The following is a 12,779-nucleotide window of genomic DNA, read 5'->3' as shown; positions in this document are numbered from 1 at the left end:
TTTATTTATTGGAATAAATATTTAGTCAATTAAGCGTATTGATAATTGCTATTCTGCGATTACAATCCTATTAATCACGTATATGGACGTCATTATGAAATCACTCTTAAAATAGACGAACAATGTATTAATGAATTCCTATAATGCATATTTTCTTATTTAACAGTAATTGTAGGACTAATCGTCATAATTATTATATGCAACGTTAAATAAATAACTATTCATTATTGATTATTCCATTATTTGTTTCAGTCATTTGACTGCGGCCATGCTGGAGCACCGCCTTTAGAGCAAATCGACCCCAGGACTTATTCTTTGTAAACCTAGTACTTAGTCAATCGGTCTCTTTCCGAACCGCTAGTTTACGGGGACGTAAACACACCAGCGTCTTTCCACGGGCATGTGGCTTAGTGGTTAAGAGCGCGGGCTACTAACATTCAGAAAACAACAACAACAACAATATTAATAATAACAACAACAACATCGAAAATACCTTATGAATGAGAACCCAGGTTCCAAAACTTCCCCATGACACCTGATGAAGGATGGAGGGTATATCAGCCGAAACGTTGTGTTAACAACAAACAAGAAGAGGACAAATATCCGTCGAATGTAAATAATGTAAATAATGTACAACAGCATCTGTTGTCAAGCGATGTTGGGAGGGCAAACAAACACGTACACAAACTCTCTCTCTCTCTCTCTCTCACACACACACACATACACACACGTATATATATATATATATATTATATATATATATATATATATATATATATATATTTAACAATTAAGGATAATCTCTTAATAAGAAATTATCGGGTAGTTAGCGTGAAAACCTCATAAAAGAAAAGAATTCGAAAATAATTTTTTTCTTTTGAACAAATTAATTATATCTATATTGTATAGAGGGCATTATTACACATAAATGCCTCACACTAAGAGGGACAAAGTCATTACTACCAAAATTATACTAATCATACCTAAATGCAGTTTTTCAAAGCAAGACATTTAAAAAATGAATTTAGTTCTGTATCACCGTGATTTCACATTCAACTTACGTCTTATGATCATCAGCAGAACTGATTCTGAACACATCATAAATAAACAACCAACCTTACGTAGCGAAGACGAACAGACAACTGCCCACTCCGGCCAAGCACATGGAATGTTTATAAATCATATATCCGGTAAATGGCGGGCTTTTTACGAACTGCATGTCGGGTAATGAAAAGTATTTCGGAATAAGTTTAACAATTAAGGATAATCTCTTATATATATATATATATATATATAATATATATATATATATGTTATATATTACTCAAAGGAATTCCTACTCTGTTTTTTATGTTCTCTTTATATTCTTATAATATTAATATAGGATATAGAGTATGTAGTAAAGAAACAAGTGAAATCAAGCATTGATTGTCTTATTGAACAAATGAAATATTGAAAATTAAATATTAAATGTCTATTCACATTGAACTAGTATACTTTCTTGCATTTAAGCATTTATCAGGTTCAGATTTTGACAGGAACGATTTGACTGTAATATATTCTTCTATACACAATCATACAAACCCCTTTGTGTGTGTATATATATATATGTATACAGGGGTTGCAAAAAAACTTAGCAGCATAGCATCATAATTTTGAAATATCTATAAAACCGTCAAAAGCTTGTTAATTTTTATGTTTTTTGATTTATTATTCGTGTTGCTTTATATGTTTTGCTAAAATTGCTGTTTCCTTTCAGATATCATAAAAAAAACAATTAAAATTCATTAAAATGACAGATATATCGGGCTTTCAAAGAGCGCAAATTGTTGGTCCTTTTATGGCAGGCGCTAGCATAACGAAAACAGCCGAAATGTTTGGTGTATCAAGAAGTAATGTCTCGAAATTAATGACAGCCTTTGGAAAAGAGGGAAAAACCTCCTCGTCGAAACAAAACTCCGGAGAAAAATCAAAACTTTCAGATAGGGGCCGTCGGACTCTTACACGAATTGTTAGAAAAATCACAAAAGTACAGCTCCCATTAAGCAGAGCTTAATGACCACCTCGAGAACCCAGTTTCCACAAAAACCATTCGCCGATAGCTGTACAAAGCCGGATTTCATGGGAGGGCTGCAATCAGAAAACCACTACTTTCAAAAACAAACGTTGCAAAGCGTTTTGAGGGGAGTAAAAACCTACAGAATTGGTCCCTAGAGCAGTGGAAGAATGTTATTTTCACGGACGAGTCCTCTTTTCCCTTATTTTTGATCACCGGCTGAGTATACGTGTGAAGACAGCCAAAAGAAGCATTTGACCCATACTGCCTTCTTCCAACTGTTAAACATACAGGGGGACCTGTGATGATCTGGTGGTGGTGGTGGTGGTGGGGCTATATCTTGGAAATCCGCCGGCCCAATGGTTTCCCTTCATGGCAGAATGAATAGTCAAGACTATTTAAGCGTTTTATCTGATCAAATTCATCCTATAGTTGCGGAACTATCTCCGGAGGGAAACGCAATCTTTCAGGATAATAATGCACAAATTCACACAAATTCCCTACTTAGGTGTTACAGTCTTAGGGAAGGTTAATATCTAAGAGAGGAATTTTCCAAGGAGACTCGTTATCCCCTTTAATATTTGTCATATGTTTGATCCTCCACAGTTTAATATTAAGGAAGGCAAAAGCAGGGTATCAGTTCAGAAATTGTAAGGGAAAAATAACCATTTACTCTACATGGATGATTTGAAACTTTTTAGTAAGAATGAAAGAGACAGATTCCTTAATACAGATAGTAAGACTCTTCAGCAAAGATATAGGCATGGAATTTGGCATAGATAAGTGTGCAATATTAGTCACGAAAAGGGGACAGATAGTCAACAGTGAAGATATCCAATTACCAGATGGCCAAACATTATAATCACTGAAAGAAGGAGAGAGTTATAAGTATCTAGATGTATTAGAATCCGAAAGAGTACTAACTACAGAAATGAAAAAGAAAATTGAGAAGGAGTACATCAGAAGTGTAAGAAAGCTAATGAATTCAAAGCTAAGTGGTCCGAATCTAGTGAAGGCTGTTAATACTTGGGCAATATCATTACTTAGATACACAGCAGCTTTTGTAGATTGGACAAAAACTGAATTAGCAAACCTAACCAGAAGAACTAGGAACGAATTCAATATGAATGGAGGACTCCACTCAAGGGCAGGAGCAGCAAGATTATACTTAACCAGAAAGGAAGGTGGAAGAGGGCTAATATCAGTAGAAGACTGATATTAATGGAGGTACCTAGTGTAGATCTAGACTCCTATGAAGGTAATAATGAAGAAAGATTATTAAGAGCTACTTGAGTCACAGCAAGACATAAGAAAACCCACCTCAAAAGGAAACGAAGGTAAAAATCAGGAAAAAAGAACAAAAATTATCTAACTGGCGAGAGAAGGCTCTGCATGGTAGGTTCCCAAAGATGTTGCAGCAAATAGTAATAGTGAGATAATGGTTATGATTGCAGAAAGGAAGGCTGAAAAGGGAGACATAACGTTTGTTCGTTTGTTAGTAACAGCTCAAGATCTAGTATTAAGGACTAATCAGATAAAAGTCAAGATAGACAAAAACCAAGTAGATTCCCAATGTAGGTCATACAACTGAGAAAGAATACAAGGAAAAACATGACAAACTAGGTACAGTAATCCACTGGGAGCTATGTAAAAGCTAGGATTTGACCACACTGATAAATGGTATGAACATTAACCTAGTAAAGTGCTAGAAAGTGAGAAGTATAAGATGTTGTGGGACTTTAACATTCAAATTGACAGAGTAATAGAATCTAGAAGGCCTGATTTAGCTGTAGTAGATAAAGAGATTAGAAAGTCTCAAATTACTGACTTTATAGTCCCAAATGATGGAAAAATCAATATGAAGGGTATATAAAAAATAGCAAAGTACAAGGACCTAGCCATTAAATTACAGAGACTATGGAAAGTGCGGACAAAATGTATCCCAGTAGAAACTATCACTAAAGATTTGAACAGATGGACCTAGGAAATAGGCATGAAACCCAGTTTAGTACAGCTCTATAAGTCAGTGTTATTAGAGATAGCTAGAATACTTGTTGGCATTTAAGGTTACTTGTGTAGTCTGAGGTTAGGAATTTTTTTTTCCAACTGTCTAATCTGTTGTGTGATTATGAATAATAATAAACCTCATTCTCATTAAGGAATAATGATATCCAATGAATTTACTAGTTTATTACCTATAGTTTATTTTGAGTATATGATTTAATATTCAAAAATAAGGTAATTAGATAAAACGGAGTTTATATTTATTTAAGAAAAATAAGAAAATAGAGATGAATCAATTAATAATTATATTTATTAATTACAAAAATAAACATAATCTCTGACAGCTGTTTTGATTCAAGCTTTAGAACTTAATTAAAAAGTATGAATCGAAACAGCTGTTAGAGATCATGTCTATTTTTGTAATTAATAAATATAATTATTAATTGATTTATCTCTATTTTCTTATTTTTCTGAATAATAATAATAATAATAATAATAATAATAATAATAATAATAATAATAATAATAAATACCCTGATGCAATACCTATGCCCTGATGCAATACTATGCCCTGATGATATACCATGCCCTGATGCAATACCAGACAGTGGCTTTCATGAATTCTGATCTTAACTGATTGGAAGTGTTATCATGTACATTGTTTTGTCTTGGTATAAAAGATGGGCTACAGCAAATATTCTGCTCAATACCACAGATTTGCTTGTCAGTTGTTTGACCTTAACCAGTTGAGCATGTCCCTTAGTGGCTGCCGATATCTGCATCCCTGCTCATGAGCAGAAGTAGTGGGGAGCATCATAGCCATGTGTTGAAAGGAATTCTTAGAGGTTGGGATAATTCACCTCTGGAAACATGGGTGGTTCGTTCAACATCCTTAAACAATCCTTATTCAGGGACCTTTTGAGCGAGATGGGCTACTCGATCAGAAGAAAATTCTAACTGGGGCCCACCTGCAAGTTCTTGCGCTGTTTATCTTGATATGAGATCATCATGTCGCACACATATGGTTGTGATGCATGTGCCTGGTGTACACTTATCAGAAGGGTAGTGATGATGGGTATACTGGGCTTCGTATATTTTACCCCAGTGTCACTTTGATGGCATACACTGCTCTCTCACTCAATAATAATAATAATAATAATAATATAATAATAATAATAATAATAATAGCCCTTTCTATTATAGGCACAAGGCATGGAATTTGGTGGAGGGGATTGTCGATTACATCGACCCCAATAGTCAACTGATACTTAATTTATCGACCCCGAAATGATGAAAAGGCAAAGTCGTTCACGGCGTGCTAACGATTCTACCAACTCATGGCCAACTTTTAGTTACTCACAGGCAATTCTAGGATTCATTACTAATTCAGTTCTCAACCAAATTGAATGTAGTCATTTTTTTGGAACTAAATCCTTCAAGGCGGTGCTCCAGCATGGTGACAGTCAGATGACTGAAACAAGTAAACCCCAAAGCTAAAAGATTTGCAACAGATATCCTGCTATTAATCCTTTTTATTAATTTTTATGAGCAAACAAAATTTCAAAGTTTGAACAAAAAGCTGTATTTAAAAAATATTTACGATAGTATCATATTTTCAATTATAAAAGTAAATATGATAATTATAATAACAGAAGCGGTTGTATACTGTCAACTTAACGTGACAGTGCTGTAAGGGAATTACACCACCGCTGTTTAGCCCTAGGAAGCACCAACGCTTCCTGTCGGCCTTGACACGTTTCCTGTGTCCTTATATATTTACGAAGGGGAGACAAACACCCCCAACAGCTAGGCCTGCATCTAGAGACATGCATGTTTCTGGGTCTTGCCCATCATCAGTCTAGAGTAGCAGAGGCCTGCTAGCTGAAGATGAAATCTTTATTACAATCATGCGATTTTACATAGAATTGGACATAACAAGACAAACAATTACAAAGAATGTTATGAGAGTTCGAATGAAACTTAAAAATTTAGATATAATGTAACATAAACGAAAACTTGGCTTACTTTTGCCTTTAAACGAATCATTGGCTTACTTTTGCTTTTATAACGAGAACTTTGGTGCGTTTTTTTTTAAAACATTAGAAATTATAACATCTGTTAAAATGAAAAGGCGGGGAAGTGCCGGTTCCGAATTTTGAACCCGGCAGCCTATAAGGCCCAGCAACTAATTTTTCCTTTCTTCGATGATTAAGCTGGATTACTAACACCCACCTTTCTGATCACATCCTTCCAACGTTTCACGTACTCTTTCTGTGGCAGGCTCCTCTTCTCCAACCCCATCATGCTCTTCAGATGATATATGAAGTATTTTAACAAACCGGGGCCAGAGACAAAGGACCCTGTCACTAAACCTTCCATTCTGGTTCTCCACACACACTCTTTCAGTACTGCCACCGTACAGTAAAAACAAGCCTTACCTTCCTTTCAGAGTCCAGTTAGCGGTATCATCTTTATCATAGATCCAGCCGACAGCTGTACTCGTCCCAGATGCGACAACACGTGTTCAACACGTGTTCAACTTATCAAGCTTGACAGCTCCCGACATTGTACAAAAGCGTGTTGAACGGTTTCATCGTCCAACCCACATCTTGGACACGTCGGTGACATTGACATTCCGTGCCTGGATAATTATCGCGAACAGGTAATGCATTCCTATAGCACTGCCAGGTCAGGGATTTTTGGTAATTGTCCAAATACCCCCGCCTGAAAGTCTTCTTAAACAAGTTGGAGAGTTGATTCTCATCGAACCCCAGAGCCTCTCCTAGGACGTCGTCACTTTTTGCCTCTACCAGCCATCTATAGAACACCGAGGTGGTATTCCCGCTGCCGGCCTTGCCCACCTTGTGGATCAACCAGAGTGCCTGTCGGCACTCCTTCTGCCATAAAGTCAGGTTACGTCTTTTAATGAAACGGGGTTTAAATCTCTCCCTAGAGGCCGGTCGCGGGAAGAATTCCTCTGCTTGCGGATTCCCCACCTTATTACCCTCCAGGTGACACCAGAGATGTCTCTGCCTCAACGCATGCCGGCGCATCATTAGCCAAGGCATCCCCAGCCCACCCTTTAGTGGTTCCTGGCGGTTCCACAAAAAGCGGAAAAGGAGTCGTTCCAACATGCTTAACCACGAATCGGGGCAAGGCACGACGGTCAGGCGGTAGGTGATGACAGAGGCTATAAACATCTGTACCACCTCCGCCCTCCCTTTCAAGGAAAGATGCCTTCTGGACCACTTCCGTACTATAGCTTCTACCTTGTTCGCTACCTCGCTCCAATTCTTCTCCGTCTGGGAGTCTGAACCAAACCAAACTCCGAGCAATTTAACAGGACCATCTGTCCAGTGTCCAACAACACTGGATGATATCGGCTTGTTCCTCCAGGTGCCGAGGCGCAAACCGGTGGACTTGTCCTTGTTAACTTTTTCCCCTGCCACCGCGTCGTATCTTCGGAGAACACCTTCTACATGAGGTAGCTGTGCTTCGTTGGACACGATGAGGGTGACGTCATCCGCATAGGCAGAGACAGACTTACCGTATCCAATTTCATTAGGGTTGCCTCCCAACTTCTCCAACTTCCGCAGCAATGGCTCAAGAGCCATAACAAACAGGAGCGGGGACAAGGAACACTCTTGACGAACTGAACGCTTGATCGAAAACGGCTCCGTTAGGTAATCGTTTATCTGGACTGTGGATTTGATGCCGCTGTACATAGCTGAGATCCACCCGCAAAAGCCAGGGCCCAGCCCAGCCGCCTCGAGGACCGCCGCCAAGTACCGATGGTCTACCCTATGGAACGCTTTACTTTGGTCTAAATGGACCAATGCCCCTCCTTTGCCGGCTAATTTCCCGGCCCTGTCTATAGTGTAGCGGAGAAGGTGAAGATTATCCTGGATCGACCTGCCTGGGATTGCACATGTCTGTGCCTTTCCGACAAGTTTCTCCACGACAGCCGTCAACCGTTTTGCTAACACCTTGGCCAAAATCTTAAACTCTAAATTAAGTAGAGTTATGGGCCTATAATTACTAATACTATTCCCCTTGCTCGGGTCTTTCTGGAACAGCGTCACAACTCCCCTGCTAGCTGAAGATATCTGTCTAGACTTCGTAAATATATATATCTATTTTCAGTGAAGTTTATTCACTGATCACCAAAATCAGAAATAATAGAAGCGTTGCCTAGAAAAAAGTGGACAAGAATGAAAAATGCAGGCGTATAATCCGAGAATATTCTTAGGTATTGAACCTAGAAAAGTACAGAACAAACAGTAATTAAGCCGAGAAAAGTACAAGACGAGAAGAAAGAAAAAAAAACTTAACATATTGCCGTTGAAGTTATAATTTGCTAAATAAATTTCTTAAATTATTTAGGAAACAGCGTCTGTTGTTTTTTATTGCAATTTCCAAAAACGTTTTAGTTAATATTCTTTTATTTAAAAGTTTCTCTTTTATTGCATTATATTTCTTTCTTATATTATTTTTTTTTCGTATCGAAACACATTATACAAAAATTCTAAACCACAGATATTGTGTTATAAAATTAAACTCATGTAGAATACATGTAATTCAAAACAGTAAAATATTTTAAGAAACAAAAGATTTAATTTAAGTCTTGTATTCTGAGATGACAAAAATATTTTCTACTTACAGTTAGAAAAATATTTACAAAATGAAAGGTGATGAACAAAATGAGCGCAAATTGTAGAAACAGCTCTTCTTTTTAAAAATATACTTAAGAGTTATAATTGTCAATTTTGTTTAAATTGCTATTATGTAATTTTTTAAATATATAAATTTGTAAGATCAAATTTTTAATGTGTAGACTTGAAGGCAATTAATCTTTTCTCTAAAATTGAAAATAAATAGCTTCTGGAGTATTTTACTTTAAACTTTTAAGTAAAAGTAATAATACAATAGGGCATTTATTACTATTTTAGTTTCAAAATACTAACTTCAGCCACAATATTTTAAGTTTCTTTTTGTTTTTATCCTGTACTTTTCTAGGCTTGACTACTACTTGTTCTCTACGTTCCCAGGTTCAATACTTAAGAATATTCTATGATTGTACGCCCACATTTCCAATTTGTCTGTCTGTTTGTCTCTCTCTCTATTATATATATATATATATATATAATGTTTGAGAATCGATGGAAGAATGTAGCACGGATGTTGCGAGTGAATGTAACCACATGAATGCGATGCAGGACGTATCTCAAGTATCAGTGGCGAGGCGGGGCTCGTGGGATCCAAATTGAACCCGCCTCCCACTCCATCTATAATGTCTTCCGGTCTGTCCTATCACTCGATTTATTTATATTTTTGTGAAATTTTAATGTCATCTTTATGTAATATCCATTCGTCCATCTGACCTCCATCAGATTGTGTTGTCCCTCATCTATGTTGTCCCCTTGTGCGAAATAAAAAAAATCGACTTTTTGAAATTGGCCAGAATGTAATGAAGTAAGTTGTTTTTTTATGTTACTATCATTGTGTCTTGTGGTGAAGCATCCTGATGAGGGGAGTGTCTGTTTCATTAAAATATAAAATTTATATCATATTATTGGACACGTCTCCGAAATGGCCCGTCGATGGAACATTATCTTCGTGTATTAGTATGTCCTGTTAATGTTGTATAATTTCAAATTTTCCACTGGACTCCGTGTTGTAACTTGTGAATCTTTATTACCTTGTATCTTATCGTGTGAATTAATAATTATCATGTGAATTCAATAAGACTTATATTATGTTGATGTTTTATATTTTGCCTGTGTATTTATATATATGAGCATTTTGAATAGTTTCAAATACCTACGACTTTTATCGACGTTTTTATATCTAATTTTATATCTATTTGTATATCTATTTATGTATTTATATATTTATAATGCCAACGTATTTTTAAATATTTTAAAATACTTTTAAATATTTGCGTATTTTTAAATATTAAATATTTATATGTTTATATACATGTATGTTTTAATACTGTATTATCTGGAACTTTATATTGATTTATTAATGTTCAATGAAAGTACACATGTATTGAATATTCTATTGGATGATAGGTCATGTTCTTCTAGTTTTCCGCTGGTATTGCCTCCATTGAAATTATATATATATATATATATATATATATATAATTTCAATGGAGGCAATACCAGCGGAAAACTAGAAGAACATGACCTATCATCCAATAGAATATTCAATACATGTGTACTTTCATTGAACATTAATAAATCAATATAAAGTTCCAGATAATACAGTATTAAAACATACATGTATATAAACATATAAATATTTAATATTTAAAAATACGCAAATATTTAAAAGTATTTTAAAATATTTAAAAATACGTTGGCATTATAAATATATAAATACATAAATAGATATACAAATAGATATAAAAATAGATATAAAAACGTCGATAAAAGTCGTAGGTATTTGAAACTATTCAAAAATGCTCATATATATAAATACACAGGCAAAATATAAAACATCAACATAATATAAGTCTTATTGAATTCACATGATAATTATTAATTCACACGATAAGATACAAGGTAATAAAGATTCACAAGTTACAACACGGAGTCCAGTGGAAAATTTGAAATTATACAACATTAACAGGACATACTAATACACGAAGATAATGTTCCATCGACGGGCCATTTCGGAGACGTGTCCAATAATATGATATAAATTTTATATTTTAATGAAACAGACACTCCCCTCATCAGGATGCTTCACCACAAGACACAATGATAGCAACATATAAAAAAACAACTTACTTCATTACATTCTGGCCAATTTCAAAAAGTCGATGAGGGACAACACAATCTGATGGAGGTCAGATGGACAAATGGATATTACATAAAGATGACATTAAAATTTCACAAAAATATAAATAAATCGAGTGATAGGACAGACCGGAAGACATAGATGGAGTGGGAGGCGGGTTCAATTTGGATCCCACGAGCCCCGCCTCGCCACTGATACTTGAGATACGTCCTGCATCGCATTCATGTGGTTACATTCACTCGCAACATCCGTGCTACATTCTTCCATCGATTCTCAAACATTTTCGCAGTCAGGCATTTTCTCTCTAGCTCTATCTTCCTTTTAAGGTGAAAGTGCCTGACTTTCATCCTTTCAGCCTCGTCTTCCAAATCGCCTCTCTCGCAATTGCTACTACAATGAGAAAACAATTCTTACCTTCTTTCGAAAGGAAATCAGGCCAGTCAATTTTTACAGTCGATAGCTGTACTCATCGAGCACTTGACAACAGTTGTTCCGCATAAACCCACACGTCTGACACCTCCGAACACTGAACAATAGCGTGCGGGACGGTTTCCCTATCCCGCTCACATCTTGGACAGGTCGAAGGGCCGCTACCTCCATGCCTTGTGAGCTTGACCCGAACAGGTAAGGCTCCTCAGTAACACTGCCATGCCAGAGACTTCTGAAAGTTGACCAGGGTCTTCGGCCCGAATGTACGTCGGAACAGACTGGCTAGCTGATTATCGTCGAGACCTAGGGTTTCCCCCAAGGTATTGTCACATTCAGCCTCTACAAGCCCTCTATAAAAGAATGCGGTGGAACCTCCACCGCAGGCATTTCCCGAGCAACAGAATAGCAGGAGAGTCTTGCGACACTCCGTAAACCATGTACCCAATTTCGATCTTCGATAGAACCAGGTTTCTCGTCCATCAAAACTAGTGACCCGGGGAAACATCCGTTTCGCCAGCAGAGACCACACACATTCACCATCCAGGTAAAGCCATAGATGCCTCAACCTCAACGCATGTCTGCGCATCAATAGCCAAGGCATCCCTAGCCCACCCTTTAATAGTTGTTGGCAGCAAATAGAGCATCGCACAAGCGGTTTCGAGCCCTTCCACAATTGGAACAGCTGTCTTTCCAGCTTCATCAACCACGAATCAGGGCAAGGAACGACGGTTAGGCGGTAGATGATGACCGATGCGATAAACACATTGGCTACCTCCGTCCTCCCTTTCAGGGATAGCCACCGCCAAGACTAGGTCTTGACTATGTGGGTCACCCTGCTCGATACCTCGGCCCAGTTCTGTATTTGGAGGTTTGGTCCAAACCAAACTCCTAGCAATTTAATCGGACCCTCCGTCCAACATCCCACGACGCCGTCTGGATGCATCGACTTGTCTCTCCAGGTGCCGAGCTGCAAGCCGACTGACTTTTCTCGATTAACTTTTGCTACTGCCACCGTCTCGTAAACCTTGATGGCCTTGCCTACCCTCTGTAGGTGATCCATTTCGGTTACGATAATGGTGATATCACCCGCGTAAGCTGAAACCGATATTCCACAACCTGGCTGTCTCGGGATGCCGCTCAATTTTCGCAGTAATGGCTCAAGCTCCATCACGTACAAAAGCGGGGAGAGCGGACACCCTTGACGAACCGAGCGTTTGATGTCGAACGGTCTCGATAAGAAGCCGTTCACACGAACTACCGAGTCGATGTTGTGATTAATCTGAATGATCCACCGGAAGAAGCCAAGACCCAGGCCGAACTGCGCCAGAAGGGACACCAGGTAGCTATGGTCAACCCTATCAAATGACTTAGATTGGTCTAAATGGACCAGTGCTCCACACTTGCCAGAATCACTATTAAACCCCTCTAAAGTGTACCGTATAAGATGGAGATTATCCCGGATGGTTCTGTCGGGAATGGCACA

General features: G+C 37.6%; 1 long non-coding RNA gene across 1 annotated transcript; it reads right to left on the bottom strand.

Moving 5' to 3' along the window:
- Window positions 1-271: 271 nt before the first annotated feature.
- On the bottom strand, window positions 272-10,211 carry LOC118763507. The gene is made up of 3 exons (XR_004999267.1): window positions 10,107-10,211; window positions 7,407-7,409; window positions 272-307 (listed from the first exon to the last, which is right to left on the bottom strand). It is a non-coding gene; the product is annotated as an uncharacterized LOC118763507 (long non-coding RNA).
- Between the last annotated feature and the right edge of the window lie 2,568 nt (window positions 10,212-12,779).

This window comes from Octopus sinensis, linkage group LG5 (assembly GCF_006345805.1).
Source record: "Octopus sinensis linkage group LG5, ASM634580v1, whole genome shotgun sequence".
Classification (NCBI taxonomy): Eukaryota; Metazoa; Mollusca; class Cephalopoda; order Octopoda; family Octopodidae; genus Octopus; species Octopus sinensis.
This window is presented reverse-complemented; position numbering and strand designations above follow the sequence as displayed.